We start from the raw sequence: 14,032 nt of genomic DNA, 5'->3' as shown, positions 1-14,032 counted from the left end.
TGGAGGAACTGTCGCAGGGCAATGCAGCTTCTGGGACCAGTGGCGTCCAGCCACCCAGCAGCCGTGCGCGTGGCCCGCGGCCTTCCCCCCAAAGGGGGGGAGGATCAGAGGGGAGTGCTGCTGATCGGCACACTCGCCGCCACCAACGTGGCAAGGGTCCCTTAGTTCGGCCCCCTCCTCCCCAGCGGGAGAGTCGCGACTCCAGTCCGGACACCTTCACCTCGGAGGAGGTGCGGAAGCTGGATAAGATGGCCGAGGATTCGGACCGGCGCCACACGGAGCTCATGAGCGTGGTGGGGCGCATGCCTGAGGCCATCGAGTCACTGGCGACCAGTGTGTGCGAGTTCGGTGCAGCAACTGCCGCGAGTGGCCGCATGCTGACTGATGCCGTCAAGACCCTGGCGGATGTGATGCGCGCGCACACCAGGACAACAGGGGCACTCACTGCTGCCACACGCGCTCTCAGGCAGGCATCGCCAGGGCAGCCGCCGCGCTGGACCATCCCAGCAAGCCGCCCCACGGCTGATTGTTGCGGATCCTGCAGTGCGGGCCCGGCCGAGTGCCACCGCGCCAGCCAGCGCATCCCAGACGCCAGCTGGCCCACATTGCGCCATCCGTCGCCGCCATTCCCGCACTGGGGCGTCAAGGGCAAGCGGCTGCAGATGGTGGCCAGGCTCAGGTGCGCCACTCAGCAGACGGCCCCTCGAGGCCCAAACGCCGTGTAGGCCGCCCCCCCAGCGGCATCTGGCGGAAGGGCATCTGAGCCTCAGGCGCCTTCCCCCAGCCTTGCAGCAGCCACTGGGCAGAGCTTGCGAAGGAGCAGCAGGCCGGGCAGGGGAGGCAAAAGGCTGGGCAAGGTCTCGCCCTCGCGGGCCACTCAGTAGAGGGTGTGGCCAGCTTTCCTTTTATATGGCGGTGGCCATCTTTATTTTGCCCATGGTTTTTTGCGTTAGGCCGACGTTGAGGCCCGGTTTGAAGAAAGGTGGAGTGACTCCTCCCCAATTTGTGGGAGTGAGTCGTTTGTTGGGCTTTTTGTGGGGCCCGTTTATTGTTTTTGGGGATTCATGTGGGAAGGGCTTTTCATTTTTGTGTAATAAAAAATTCTTTATTCATGCAGTCTCCATGGTTGTTCTTCTTAGTGTTTGTTGGCTTCGCCGGCTGAGGGGTTGCAGAGCGGCTGCATTCATCATCCCTCATGGCCCCTGGCCATTCCCTGACAGGGGGCTTAGAAGCACCGTGTAATAAGGTGGCATCGTGCGGCCCTTGGCCCTGGTCGCTCCCTCCTGGGAACGTACTCCTGCTCCTCCTCCTCCTCCTCCTCATGCTGCTCCTCCTGAGGTGCTGGTCCAACGTCAGGTGGCAGTGCCGGAGTCCTGCGGATAGCCAGGTTGTGTAGCATGCAGCAAACCACCACAAATTGGGAGACCCGGTCCGGCGAATACTGGAGAGCTCCTCCGGAGCGATCAAGGCAGCGGAACCACTGCTTGAGGACCCCAATAGTTAGCTCGATGATGTTGCGGGTGGTTTGATGGCTCTCGTTGTAGGCCTCTTCAGCAGCGGTCCTGGGCGCGCGGAGCGGGGTCATGAGCCAGGTGCACAAAGGATAGCCTTTGTCCCCGAGTAGCCATCCTCTTGGGGGAGGCTGTGCCTAGAACATGTCATGCACAGTACTCTGCCGCAGGATAAAGGCATCGTGGCTGCTGCCTGGGAAGCTGGCATTGACTGCCATGATGCGCTGCTTGTGGTCACAGACCAGCTGCACAGAGAATGGTAGCCCTTCCTGTTGCGATACTGCTCGCCATGCTCCAGAGGGGCCCGCAAAGCCACATGCGTACAGTCAATGGCGCCCTGCACCAAGGGGAATTCCCCGAGTCTGGAAAATCCCAATGCGCGCTGATGCTGGCTCTCCAGGGCCATGGGGAAGGAGATGAATTGGCTTCTCCTTCTGAACAGTGCTTCGGTCACCTGGCGGATGCAGCGATGCGCGCCGTACTGGGAGATGTTTGCTATGTCCCCAGCAGCGTATTGGAAGGAGCCGGTGGCATAGAAGTTCAATGCCACCGTCACCTTCACTTCCACCGACAGAGACGTCCTGCACCTGAGCTTTGGCCGCAGATCTCGGCGAAGCAGGTGGCAGATCTCTGCAATCACCTCCTTTCGGAATCGGAGCCTTTTAACACATCGCGCGGCACTCATGTTTAGGTAGGAGCGCTGCTGGCGGTATAGCCTGACTGGGTAAGGCCGACGCCTGTAGCCCCCTCTGCCTCTAGCCAGGGCTGCCCCTCTCACAATGCGTCTGCGAGCCCTACGGATATGGAGCTGCAGCTCCGCGTTGGCACCCCATGCAACCCCCATCAAATCCTGGCAAACACTCAAATTTCCAAAAGGCCACTTGCAGCACTCTGGCCTGAGTCCAAAAATACCTGGCTCTTGCTGCTTGAAACCAGTTAGCTATCCTCCTTGTTGTGTCTCCAGAAATGCGTTGCACAAGAGTGTTTTCTGAAAAAAGGCTGGCCTTTATACTGGAGAGCACGTCCCCTTTAATTTGCGCCCCCCGGGGCCCGCGCTGGTTGTGTTGCGTTCCTTTTTCCAAACGCTCCGGCCGCCAGCCGCACAATGGGGCGGTCCGACTGAAGTTTGGAATCGGGGCGCACAAAGGGCGTTGCACGAGGATGTGACGTCATTTTCTGCGCGCGCATCCGGGCGGGCGCTAAACTTTGCGCCGGCGCTAACGGGCAACTTAATTTGGGGCGGGGCGCAAACTGCGCTGCGCACGGGCGCTACACGCATAGCGCCCGAAAATCACTTCTCAAGACGCTAACTGCTGGCGCTATCAACTGAAAATCTAGCCCTTTGTACCTTACAGCAACAGGCTTTCCAATATAAACAGTATGGGCTGGATTTTAACTTCGGTGCGGGCTGTTTTCGTGTTATCCGAATTTTGTGTTTCCCACACAAATCTAAATGGATGTGGGAGATTGATGTAATTTTAACTGAATTGGCCAATTGATTTCCAACACGTGAGAAGCCTTTGCAAATGGGTTTTTCGTGACTGAAAGTCCCTTCCGATGACATCATCATTGCTGCTGCATTTAAGGTCCACAGCAAGCCTTGCTTCTTCTGCAGGCTTCCAAGCTTTCTCCATCTGGTGTCAGAGGGACCTGCAGGAAAGATGACAAGCGGGAGGGCAAGATCAGCTCCTCGCTTTGACGAGGCGGCACTGCAGGCATTAGTGGATGGGGCTAGGGCCAACAGGGAGGTGCTGTTCCCTTCATCAGGGAGGAAGAGGCCTCCCACTCAGACCAAGGCAGTGTGGATGCAGGTGGCTGAGGAGGTCAACTCCTTGCGAGTCATCCGCAGAACATGGACACAGTGCAGGAAAAGATTTCATGACCTTCAGCGCACTGGAAATGAGTGCATGAATTTCCCATCACCCTCAATCTGATCACCATTGTCTTTCCTCACCAGCACTCAGCTTTAGCAATCGCTTCCTCCGTATCCCACTTGACACTGACGTCCATGTACCTTTACCCATTCCCTCACTCTCTATGGTCACATTCACACAACTATTCCACCATGCAGCCCTCACACTCCCCATCACTCTGATGCTAAGAAAACAACTTACAACACACAGGGAGGGCCCTTGGTCTTGCAACCTCACTCCATCTTTGTCTCCTTCTATGCATCTATGCTATGGATTCTCTACACTCACTACACTTACAACCACAATCGAAGGAGACCGGGAAAAAACACAACCAATAAATCAATAAAAGGGTTCAAACAAGGCGACCCCCCACTCTCCTCTATTTAACATAGCCATGAATCCTCTACTCTGCTCATTACAGAGAGCTGGCTCAGGAACCACAGATCCACAAAATGTACGGCTTTAACATTCGCAGGTGACCTGCAATCATAAGTGATTCTCACGCAGGAACGATTAAAGACCTATCCATTTGAGAGTCATTCTGGAAAACAAACTGGGTTAGAAATTGATCAATAAGACCGCTGGGTTCCACATGATATCAAAAAAGACCTTCCTATACAATCAAGAGATGAACCAAAAATATCAAAGAATTGGAATCCATCGGGTCAGGCGGCCTCTGTGGAGAGAGAAACAGTTAACGTTTCAAGTCGATGACCTTTTATCAGGACTGGAAAAAGTTAGAGATGTAACAGGTTGTAAGCAAGTAGAGGAGCTGGGAAAGCAGGGTGGGGGCTGTGGGGTGGAAGAGAACAAAAGGGAAGGTCTGGTGATAGGGTGGAAGGCAGGAGATTAAATGACAAAAGGAGATTGTAATGGGACAAATAAATAAAGAGACCAAAGATGGGTCTAGGAGGTGCAAATGGGACTTTTTTTTTTTTAAATTCGCTTATGGGATCTGGGCGTCGCTGGCAAGGCCAGCATTTATTGCCCATCCCTAGTTGCCCTTGAGAAGGTGGTGGTGAGCCACCTTCTTGAACCACTGCAGTCCGTGTGGTGAAGGTACTCCCACAGTGTTACATAAGAACATAAGAAATAGGAGCAGGAGTCGGCCATTCGAGCTTGCTCCGCCAGTCAGTCAGATCATGGCTGATCTTCTGCCTCAACTCCATTCACCGGCACTATCGCCATATCCCTTGATGCCTTTACTCGTCAGAAATCTATCGACTTCTGTTTTGAATATACCCAATGACTGAGCCTCCACAACCCTCTGGGGTCGAGAATTCCAAAGATTCACCACCCTCTGTGTGAAGAAATGTCTTTTCATCTCAGTCCTGAATGGCTGACCCCTTATTCTGAGACTGTGACCCCTGGTTCTGGACTCCCCAGCCTAATACCATCTGTGATAAGACTGTCAGCAGGGGCTCAGTCGGGTAGCGCACTCTAGGTGGGAGGGGCTAGGAGTAAGCAGGCGCTGCTGGTTGCCTGATTACTGCAGGGAGTTGGAGTGAGCTTGTAACAAGTTGGTGGTGGGTTTGTGTTTTTTTTTTTTTTTTTAAATAAGGTTTTGGGGCCTTTTTGGCCCACAAACAGCAGCCAGATGGCTGCTGAGTGGCCTGGAGTTCTGGGCCCTTCAGAGGACAGTGTTCCCAAGATAAATTTAATCAGGGGAGAAACTGTTGTTGGAAGGGAGAGAAAAAGATCCAAAGATTTGGGCCGGGACCCTAGGAGATTTGGAAAAGAAAACACGGTGGTGGTTCAGTGCGAAGATAAGGAGATACGAGCTTGAGATATTCTCCAAGTGGTACATGAGGGCTGCGGTGAGGGAAGCTGCTTTGCCTGCCGACCAAAGCCGAATGGTGGGTTCGAGGTGACGGTTAGTGGCCGAGAAGAGGCGGAAAGACTCTCAATTTGAAGGCTGGTGATAAGTTCTTGGAGGCACCTCTGCTATATTCGGAAGAGGACCTGGTCTCATTCTTAAACTTGCCAATTTATATTGAGGACTGTGTGCTAATCAAAAAGTTGGAGGCATGGGACTTTAAAATTTGCACAGCAATAGAGAGATACTATCCAGGAACACGGGTAGCAGATAGAACCCGTTACGTAAAGGTGCGGTTCCCAGAGGGGGTGAAGTCATTACCATACAGCATGAAATTTGAGACAATGGAAGGAGTGCAGTACTTCCGAGTGCTGCATGATAAACAAGTGAAGGTTTGTTATTACTGTCTTGGACACGACCATCTTTTTAAGAAACTGTCCGGACTTGTACTGCTTTAATTGCGGTGAGTCTGAACACATCACTCGGAGCTGCAAGGCGGAGAGCTGTGGTGTGTATCACAAAGGCCCCACCCACTGAGTGCGAGGCAGAAGGAAGAAGGAGCAGGAGGTGAGTGGAACAGCTGGAGGAGCGGAGCAGGCGGAGGGCGCAGCTGATGAATTGAAGGAGAAAAGAGCATAGGAAGAGGCAGAAAATTGTGGAGCAGAGAACAGGATGGAGATGGTGGAAAACACACCAAGTTGTCACGGGGTGGGGAGCCACGGGGCCATGTAGATACGGGGCCGTGCTCTCCGGGCAAGGTAGGTTCTGGACCCAAGTGCAGAAACCAGGCTAGAGGCAAGTATACAATCTTTAAGGTACTTTACTAGATTCACACATAACTAGATTCATACAAGGAACACAACAATATACATAGAACTCGAGACAAGTTACAAAATGGCTAGTCAAGAATAGGAACTCAGGACAGCTTCCATGAGGCAACCTACTTGTCCATACTGAGCTGGGATAAGCTTACCACAAGCGCAACCAGCTTGCCGAGATGAGACTCGAGACAAGCTATCACGAGGGGCTGCCACAGGGGTGACAGGCTTATCAATACAGAGCTCAAGACAAGCGCCAACATGGCAACACGCTAGTCCAGCCCAGCACCTTATCAAGACTAAGAACAACAAGAACACAGACTTAGATACATCTTAAATACAGAGCTCGAGAACCATGGCAGTCAAAGCCAGCAGCCACAGAGCGAAGGCTAGTCCCCGGTTAGGACTGAGCCCAGAGGCAAGCAACCACAGAACTTATATACCAAGAAAACCAGGTGAAACCCATGAACAGCTAACAGGCCATTAAGAATTAACACAGGAGGCTAGGAACAATTAACAAAGAGCTAGAAACAAACAAGTGAAGGTGCTCAGTCTGTCCCTTGCTGTCAGAGGAGAAGGCTGTGCTGTTGCTGAGCTCCTGCTGCTGTGGGGAGCACCACCACAAGTACCAGCAGCCTACATCATTTACAGAGGTGCCTGGAGAGGATGGAGGAGAGGACAGAGGAGGAGGCCAGCATTACACCTGGAGAGGCCTTCCATCACTGCCTCCCAATTTGGCCTCCAGCCCAGGAGAGGGAGAGAGGAGACCAAACAGCTCCACGTGGAAGGAGGGGAGGAGCTGCAACTTGAAACATCTGCAGGTGGGTGTCTATGTGCATTCCCCCCTAAAGACTTTACATCCTAGGCGGGGGGAGGAAAGAAGATGGGCCGAAAGCCTGGCCTGGGTTGGCTGGAGCCTGCCCGGGTGAAGCTTGCTTCTACGCATCAAGAAGACCTGGTGTGGGCTGAACCTTGGCTGTCTCCAGTCTACCCAGGTGAAGACATCTTCTCCCCCTGCCCGAAGAACATCGTTAGAGACTTTGTCATACCATCGGGGGAGTGCACCCTGCCGACACCCACCCACCGAACAACACCCTGAGTGGGGACCCTGCCTTTGCGGCCCCCCCCTCCTTCCCATCCCCCTCTTTCTCTCTCCTTGTCCTCTCTCTGCCTCTCCAAAAGGCACCTCTTCACCTCACCTAATTGCCAATTGAGCAGAGGGAGGAAAGGGCCCTCTCCCAATTAACACCATCAAGGGGAGAGGCAGCCCAGTTAATTTACACTCCCTCTGCTCAGGACTCTTTTACCTGAGGCCATCAACACCTTCAGGCCTGTGACTATTGGGGTGTGTGTAGCTCTTTCAAATCCGCCCCCACTATGGCGTCTACATCTGCGGCGGCGGCGGGGCCGGCGAGGACATACGCGGCGGTGGCGACGAAAGCCGCGGCCGCTCCCGCTTCCGCTGCTGCCCCGTCGCCGTTCCGCCTAATGACCATGAAGCTCGGGGTGAAGAGCTACACCCACCCCGACATGACTATTGAGGCGTGCGTGAAGGCTATGGCCGGGGTTGTCGGCCCTCCGGCCATAGTCGCCGCCTCAAAAATGTACGGGAAGGCTGTCTTCTTCCTGGAGTCCGAGCGGGCGGTGGCCCTGGCCATCGCTCAGGGGCTCACCGTGGGCGGGACATTCCTGCCGGTGGACCCGCTGGAGGCCACCGCGCAGAGGGTGGTTTTATCGAACGTCCCGCCCTTTATCACCAGTGAGCTCCTCCTCCCACCTACACCAACTCGGGGAGGTGAGGTCGGGGATTTCCCCGATCCCGCTCGGACTCCGGGAGAGCAGCCTTCGCCATGTCTTCTCTTTCCGGCGCCAGGCCTTTATCCAGCTGGCGCGGGTGGGGGAGACGGACGGGGCTTTCACGGTCCTCCACGGGGGGACCCCGTACCGCGTCTGCTGGACGGCGTGCGGTGCCACGCCTGCAGGGAGGTGGAGCACGTGCGGAAAAACTGCCCCGCCTCCAAGTCATCTGGCGTGGCCAAGGCTGGCGCCGCCGCCGCTCCTCCTTCCGGGTCTAGCCGTGCCCCGCTCAATCGAACGCTACCGGGGCGCGGTCGTCGTCGGAGGCCAACGACATCCAGGCCTCCGGCGGGGGGGGGGGGGGAGGAGGGAGGTCCGGTCAGAAAGGCGGCGCGGGACAAGACAAGAAACCGTAGGGTGGGTCCCCCCGCGGAGGGCGTCCCCCTGAATTTGGAGACCCTGACGCCCGAGCGCGAAATCGCGTTAATCGCGGAGTGCGGGGTGGGGGGGACCTCGTGCCCGAGCCTGTGGCCGCGACCGCCGGGGCGGTCACGCCAGAGCCTACGGCCGGGCTCGGGGGACCCAAAGAACTCGCTCCACCAGAGGGAGTAGGGGAGGCCCCTGAAGAAATGGAGGCCTCCCTTGACCCCTCCGCGCTAAAAAGAAGGCGCGACTCCCTGGACGAGGAGGAGGACCGGGAGGTGGAAGGTCCCTCCGGTCGGGGGGGGGGGGGGGGGGGGGAGTCGTCGCCCGCCGCGGGCACTGCGCCCCACCCCACCGCTAACACCATCGGCGAACGGCAGGGGTCGCCTGTCCCTGGGGAGGCTGAGGCAGAAGCGTCTGCCCAGCTCGTGCCTCCCGGGGACGGGGACGAGACCCTGCCCGTGGGGGGGGTCGCGGAACAACCCGCGGCGGTTTTACATCCATTGCTGGTGGCATTGCCCCTCGACAGGTCGGGCGGCCAGGGGACCGGGTCGGGCGAGTCGTCTGAGGACGAGCTCGCCCAGAACGACCTGGATTTTTCCCAGGTGCTGCTCGACCTCGTCGAGGTATGTAAAAATTTCGCCCCGTCTGCTGGGTCGGAGGCCGGTGGTGTCGCAGAGGAGGGCCCTCGGTCTGTGTCTCCGGCGCCGGGCGACTTGGAGGAGGCCCGGTTTTTGTATTCTCCGGTCTCTCCGGCCGTTCCGGCGGAGGGGGTCTCCGAACCGCCGCCGTCTTCTGGCCCGGCCCCCCTAGAGGAGCCCGGGGGGGAATCCTCCGCTACCGATCCTGGGGGTGGGATCCGGGCGGAGGCGGGGGTGGGATCCGGGCGGAGGCGGGGCCGGCTGTCGCGGCCGGGCCGCCCGATGCACACTGCGTGGCGGACGGTTCGGCCACCAGTGGCGACCCCCCGGAGGAGGACGGGGACTCGGTGGTGGGGGCGGAGGAAGACTTGGATGACCTCGCGCCCCTCGCCGGGACCCCCCCTCGTTCTTATTCCCATCAGGGAGCTCCGGGAATTTGTGGCCATGAGCCAGGGTTGCCGCAGGACCCAGCAGGCCCTCGACAGATGGTCGGGGCTGGCGCCTATAAGACCATGGGTGCGGACGCGGGCGTGAGCCCGTCCGAGCTGCGTCGGTTCCGGACATTCTTCACCAGGCTGAGTGGCGGTTGACTAGCGGCCGCCCTCCCTTCCCCCGTTAGGTTCAAGTAGGGGTTGGTTGTGCTTCTGAAATGAAGATAACCATAGCCAGCCTCAACGTCAACGGCAGCAGGGAAGCTAGCCGCAGATTTAATAACTTTTCGGTCCTTCGGGACGGGAAGTATACGGTGTGCTTCCTGCAAGAAACCCACACCGTTCCAGGAGATGAAGCCACGTGGCTCGGAGGGGTTAGCATGAGTCACCTCTCCAATAATTCCAGCGGGGCGGCTATCTTGCTGGCCCCGCATTTTCAGCCGGAGATCTTGGGGGTCAAGGAACACGTGCCGGGCCGCTTGCTCCAGGTCACTTTTCGCCTGGGGGGCGTGCCGCTCCATCTAGTGAACGTGTATGCCCCTCAGGCCGGTGCGCAGCAAGTGCGCTTCTTTGAAGAAGTGTCCGCTCTTCTGGGCTCCATCGACGTGGGCGAGTGCGTCATCCTCGGGGGGGATTTTAACTGTACCCTCGAGGCGAGGGACCGTACGGGTCCCCCGCGATGCCCGCCGGCGATGGAGAAGTTGAGGGACCTGGTCGGGTCCTTCGACTTGGTGGACGTCTGGCGAAATCTTCATCCCGACTCCAGCGCCTTCACTTACGTGAGGTCTGGAGGAGGAGGGTCCAAAATCGACCGCTTCTACATTTTCCGGGCGTACGTATCCTGCGTTCCGGCGGCTTCCATGCGGCCGGTGCCGTGCACGGACCACCACCTGCTGTGGGCGGAGCTCGTCCCGCTGCGCGCTCGGGGAGGGTCCACGTACTGGCACTTCAACAACCTGCTGCTGGAGGACGCGCGGTTCCGGGATTCGTTTCATCGGTTCTGGGCCGACTGGAGAAGGAAGCAGGGGGGCTTCCCATCCTTGAGGCTGTGGTGGGACGTGGGCAAGGCTCACGTGCGTCTCTTCTGTCAGGAGTATGCGAAGGGGTCGACCAAGAGGCGGGAGGCCCGGGTCGGGCGGTTGGAGAAGGAGGTGCTCGACCTGGAGCCCCGTCTCGGTCAAGTCGTTGGGGACTCGGCCCTGCGGAAGCTGTACGAAGAGAAGGGCGGCGCGCTGAAGGACCTGCAGCTCGTCGGGTCCCGAGGCGCGTACTTGAGGTCGCGGATCCAGCTCCTGCGGGACCTGGACCGCGGCTCCCCCTTCTTCTACTCGCTGGAAAAGAGACGAGGGGTCCGTAAGCAGCTCTTGGGGCTGCTGGCCGACGACGGATCTCTGGTCTCGGATCCGGAGGAAATCAGTGCGGAGACCCGCGCCTACTACGGGGCTCTGTTCTCTCCGGATCCGTCCAGCGAGGATGCGCGCAGAGTTTTGTGGGAGGACCTGCCGAAGGTCAGTCCGGAGGGTGCCGAAAAATTGGACGCTCCGCTAAGCCTGGCGGAGCTGACCGGCGCCCTCCGCCAGCTCTCTTGGGGAAAGTCCCCGGGGCTGGACGGGCTGACCGTGGAGTTCCACAGGGTGTTCTGGGACGTCTTGGGGGGGGCGACTATGCACGGGTCCTGGGGGAAAGTTTGGCGACCGGGGAGATGCCCCTCTCTTGGCGCAGGGCGGTCATTGTCCTGCTGCCGAAGAGGGGCGATCTCCGCCTCAAGAACTGGCACCCGGTCTCCCTCCTTAGCACGGACTATAAAATCTTTGCCAGGGCTATGTCTGCTCGCCTTGGCACCGTGCTGGCCCACATGATCCACCCCGACCAGTCCTACACGGTCCCGGGCCGGACCATCCACGACAACATCCATCTGGTCCGGGACCTGGTCCACCACTCCCAGAGGGCTGGTCTGTCGGTCGCCTTCCTCTCCCTGGATCAGGAGAAGGCGTTCGACAGGGTGGATCACGAGTATCTCTTCGGGACTCTGCGCCCATTCGGGTTCGGGACGCACTTCGTCGCCCGGATCCGACTTCTGTACGCCACCGCAGAGTGTCTGATTAAAGTTAACGGGTCCTTGACGGCGCCCCTTCGCTTCGGGAGGGGAGTGCGTCAGGGATGCCCCATGTCCGGTCAGTTATACGCCATTTGCGTGGAGCCATTCCTGCGCCTCTTGCGGAAGAGGTTGACGGGACTGGCTCTACAAGGGCCGGGCGTGGAGGTGGTCCTCTCGGCTTACGCCGATGACGTGCTCCTCACGGTCACAGATGCCGCTGACTTGCGGAGGATGCGGGAATGCCAGCAGATTTACTCGGACGCATCCTCCGCCAAGATCAACTGGGAGAAATGTTCCGGACTCCTGGTGGGTCAGTGGCGGGTGGACTCCCTGCCGGAGGAGTTCAGGCCCTTTGCCTGGAGCACCACGCACCTCCTCTATTTGGGAGTCTACCTTAGCCCTGCCGAGGACGCCTGGCCGGCGAACTGGCAAGAGCTGGAGGCCAAAGTCACCGCTCGCCTAGGACGCTGGACAGGACTGCTCCGAGTGTTGTCCTACAGGGGTCGAGCGCTGGTCATAAACCAGCTGGTGGCTGCCATGTTGTGGTACCGGTTGGTCACTTTGATCCCTCCCCCTGCGTTTGTCGCCAAGATACAGAAGAAGCTCATCGACTTCTTCTGGGACAAAAGGAAGCACTGGGTCTCTGCCGCGGTTCTGTGTCTCCCGCTTAGGGAGGGCGGTCAGGCGCTGGTGTGCCTTCGCGCCCAGGTGGCGACTTTCCGTCTTCAGACGCTGCAGAGATACCTGTACGTAGAGAATCCTCCGAGATGGTGTGCGCTGGCGACGTTTTTCTTCGTCAGCTGCACGGCCTCAATTACAACACGCAGCTCCTGTTTGTGAAAGTGGGCTGCAGGCGTGCCGGCCTGCAGGAGCTGCCTGTCTTCTACCAGGAACGACTATGGGTTTGGAACTATGTCGCTTCCAGGCGGAGCTCTCCCCCGTCAGGAGCGGCGGCTCTCCTTCGGGAGCCGCTGCTCAGGAATCCGCACCTCCGTGAATGTGGGTTCGGGCGGCTGGCGGAGGGTGGGGCTGTGGCTGGCGGTGTGACCAGAGTCGGGGACCTGCTCGATGTCGGAGGAGCGGGCTGGATGGCGCCGGAGGAGCTGGCGTGGCGCCTGTCCTGGGCCAACGTCCGGCTCGCGGCCGAAGCCATCGAGTCGGTGAAAGTGGCACTGGGCCCCGATTCCACTAGGTGTATCGAGGTGGCCCCGTCAGAGCTTACCCCCGTCCGGACGGAATTCCTTATTGGCGCCCGGCCCCGAAACTCCCCTCGGGAGCCGGCGCCTCACAACTTGAGCTGTCTCGAGGAAATACCCTCCGTGCCTTTTCATTCCGCGCGGAGGGGTTTCCTGTACGGGCTGCTCCTGCACACTCCCCACTTTGCCATCTTCATCTGCCGTCCAGACACGCCTTGGCGTGGCGTCTTGCCGACTGGCGGAGGTCCCCAATGGAGGGCTCTCTACGCTGAAGTCCTCCCTTGTTCCATCGGGGACTTGGCCTGGAGGGTGTTGCACGGAGCGGTCCCGTGCAATAAGGTTTTAAGTAGGTTCACGGACTCCCAGGCCGCCTGTGTTTTTTGCGGCCTGGAGGAGTCCGTTTTCCACGTTTATATGGAGTGTGAGAGGTTGCAGCCCCTCTTTCACTACTTAAAGGGGCTGCTCCTCGATTTTTGGTTGCACTTCAGTCCCACGCTCTTGATCTACGGTCACCCGGTGCGGAGGGGAGCGGATAGGCTGGAGGACCTCCTTGTGGGCCTGCTCCTGGGCCTGGCTAAAAGAGCAATCAATTGGTCCAGGCAGCGGGCGATCGAGGGGGTCGTCCAGCCCGATTGCCTGCCTCTCTTCCGCGGCCATGTTCGCGCCCGGGTGGCCCTGGAGATGGAGCACGCGGTGTCCGCTGGTACGCTTGAGTATTTCCGCGACCGTTGGGCGCCGCGCGGGCTGGAGTGCATCGTCAATTTGGAACACCAAATTTTAATTTGATTTATTAAGGTTTAGTTGAACTTTTGTTTATTTACAGTTGATCTGGTTTAAGTTTTAAATTTTGGTTCAAATAAAAAAAGAGGACCTCCAACTAGTAAAGACCTGTTGAAACTTGATTCTTGTAGTCTGTGTCAGTAATTAATCTTAATGCAACTGGAACACACAGACTTAACAGACAATAGGACAGAGGGCACAGTAAATTGTGGAGAAGCCCTAAATCGGATCATCACACCAGAAGGAAGAATTAGAGCAGAAGACTCTTACAGGTGTGGAGACAGAACACAAGAACTGAAGGGTCGTTTCAGACAAACTCATGTCTCCAGGATATGGGGCTGCAGGGGATGGAAGTGGTAAGAACTGTCCAAAAGGAACACCTCAAGAGGCCTACACCTTTATATAGATCAAAGGCATCTTTAAAAAGGGCCTTCCCAACCCCAGCCCTTGTACCCGCATCTTGTTCAAGGCTGGGCCGAGTACAGCCCATAATATTCACCATTGTGAAAGTGTCCTTGGGAGGCAGCCACGCCAACTGGACAGTTCCCAATGCAACGACCATTGAGATGAGAACCCTAGAACTTGGAGCAGTTGTATAGTGTGATGGA

The sequence above is a fragment of the Somniosus microcephalus genome, chromosome 24 (genome assembly GCF_052327205.1).
Source record: "Somniosus microcephalus isolate GS21.2 chromosome 24, FLI_Smic_1.0, whole genome shotgun sequence".
NCBI lineage: Eukaryota > Metazoa > Chordata > Chondrichthyes > Squaliformes > Somniosidae > Somniosus > Somniosus microcephalus.
The sequence above is the reverse complement of the archived record's forward strand: the minus strand, read 5'-3'. Positions refer to the sequence as shown.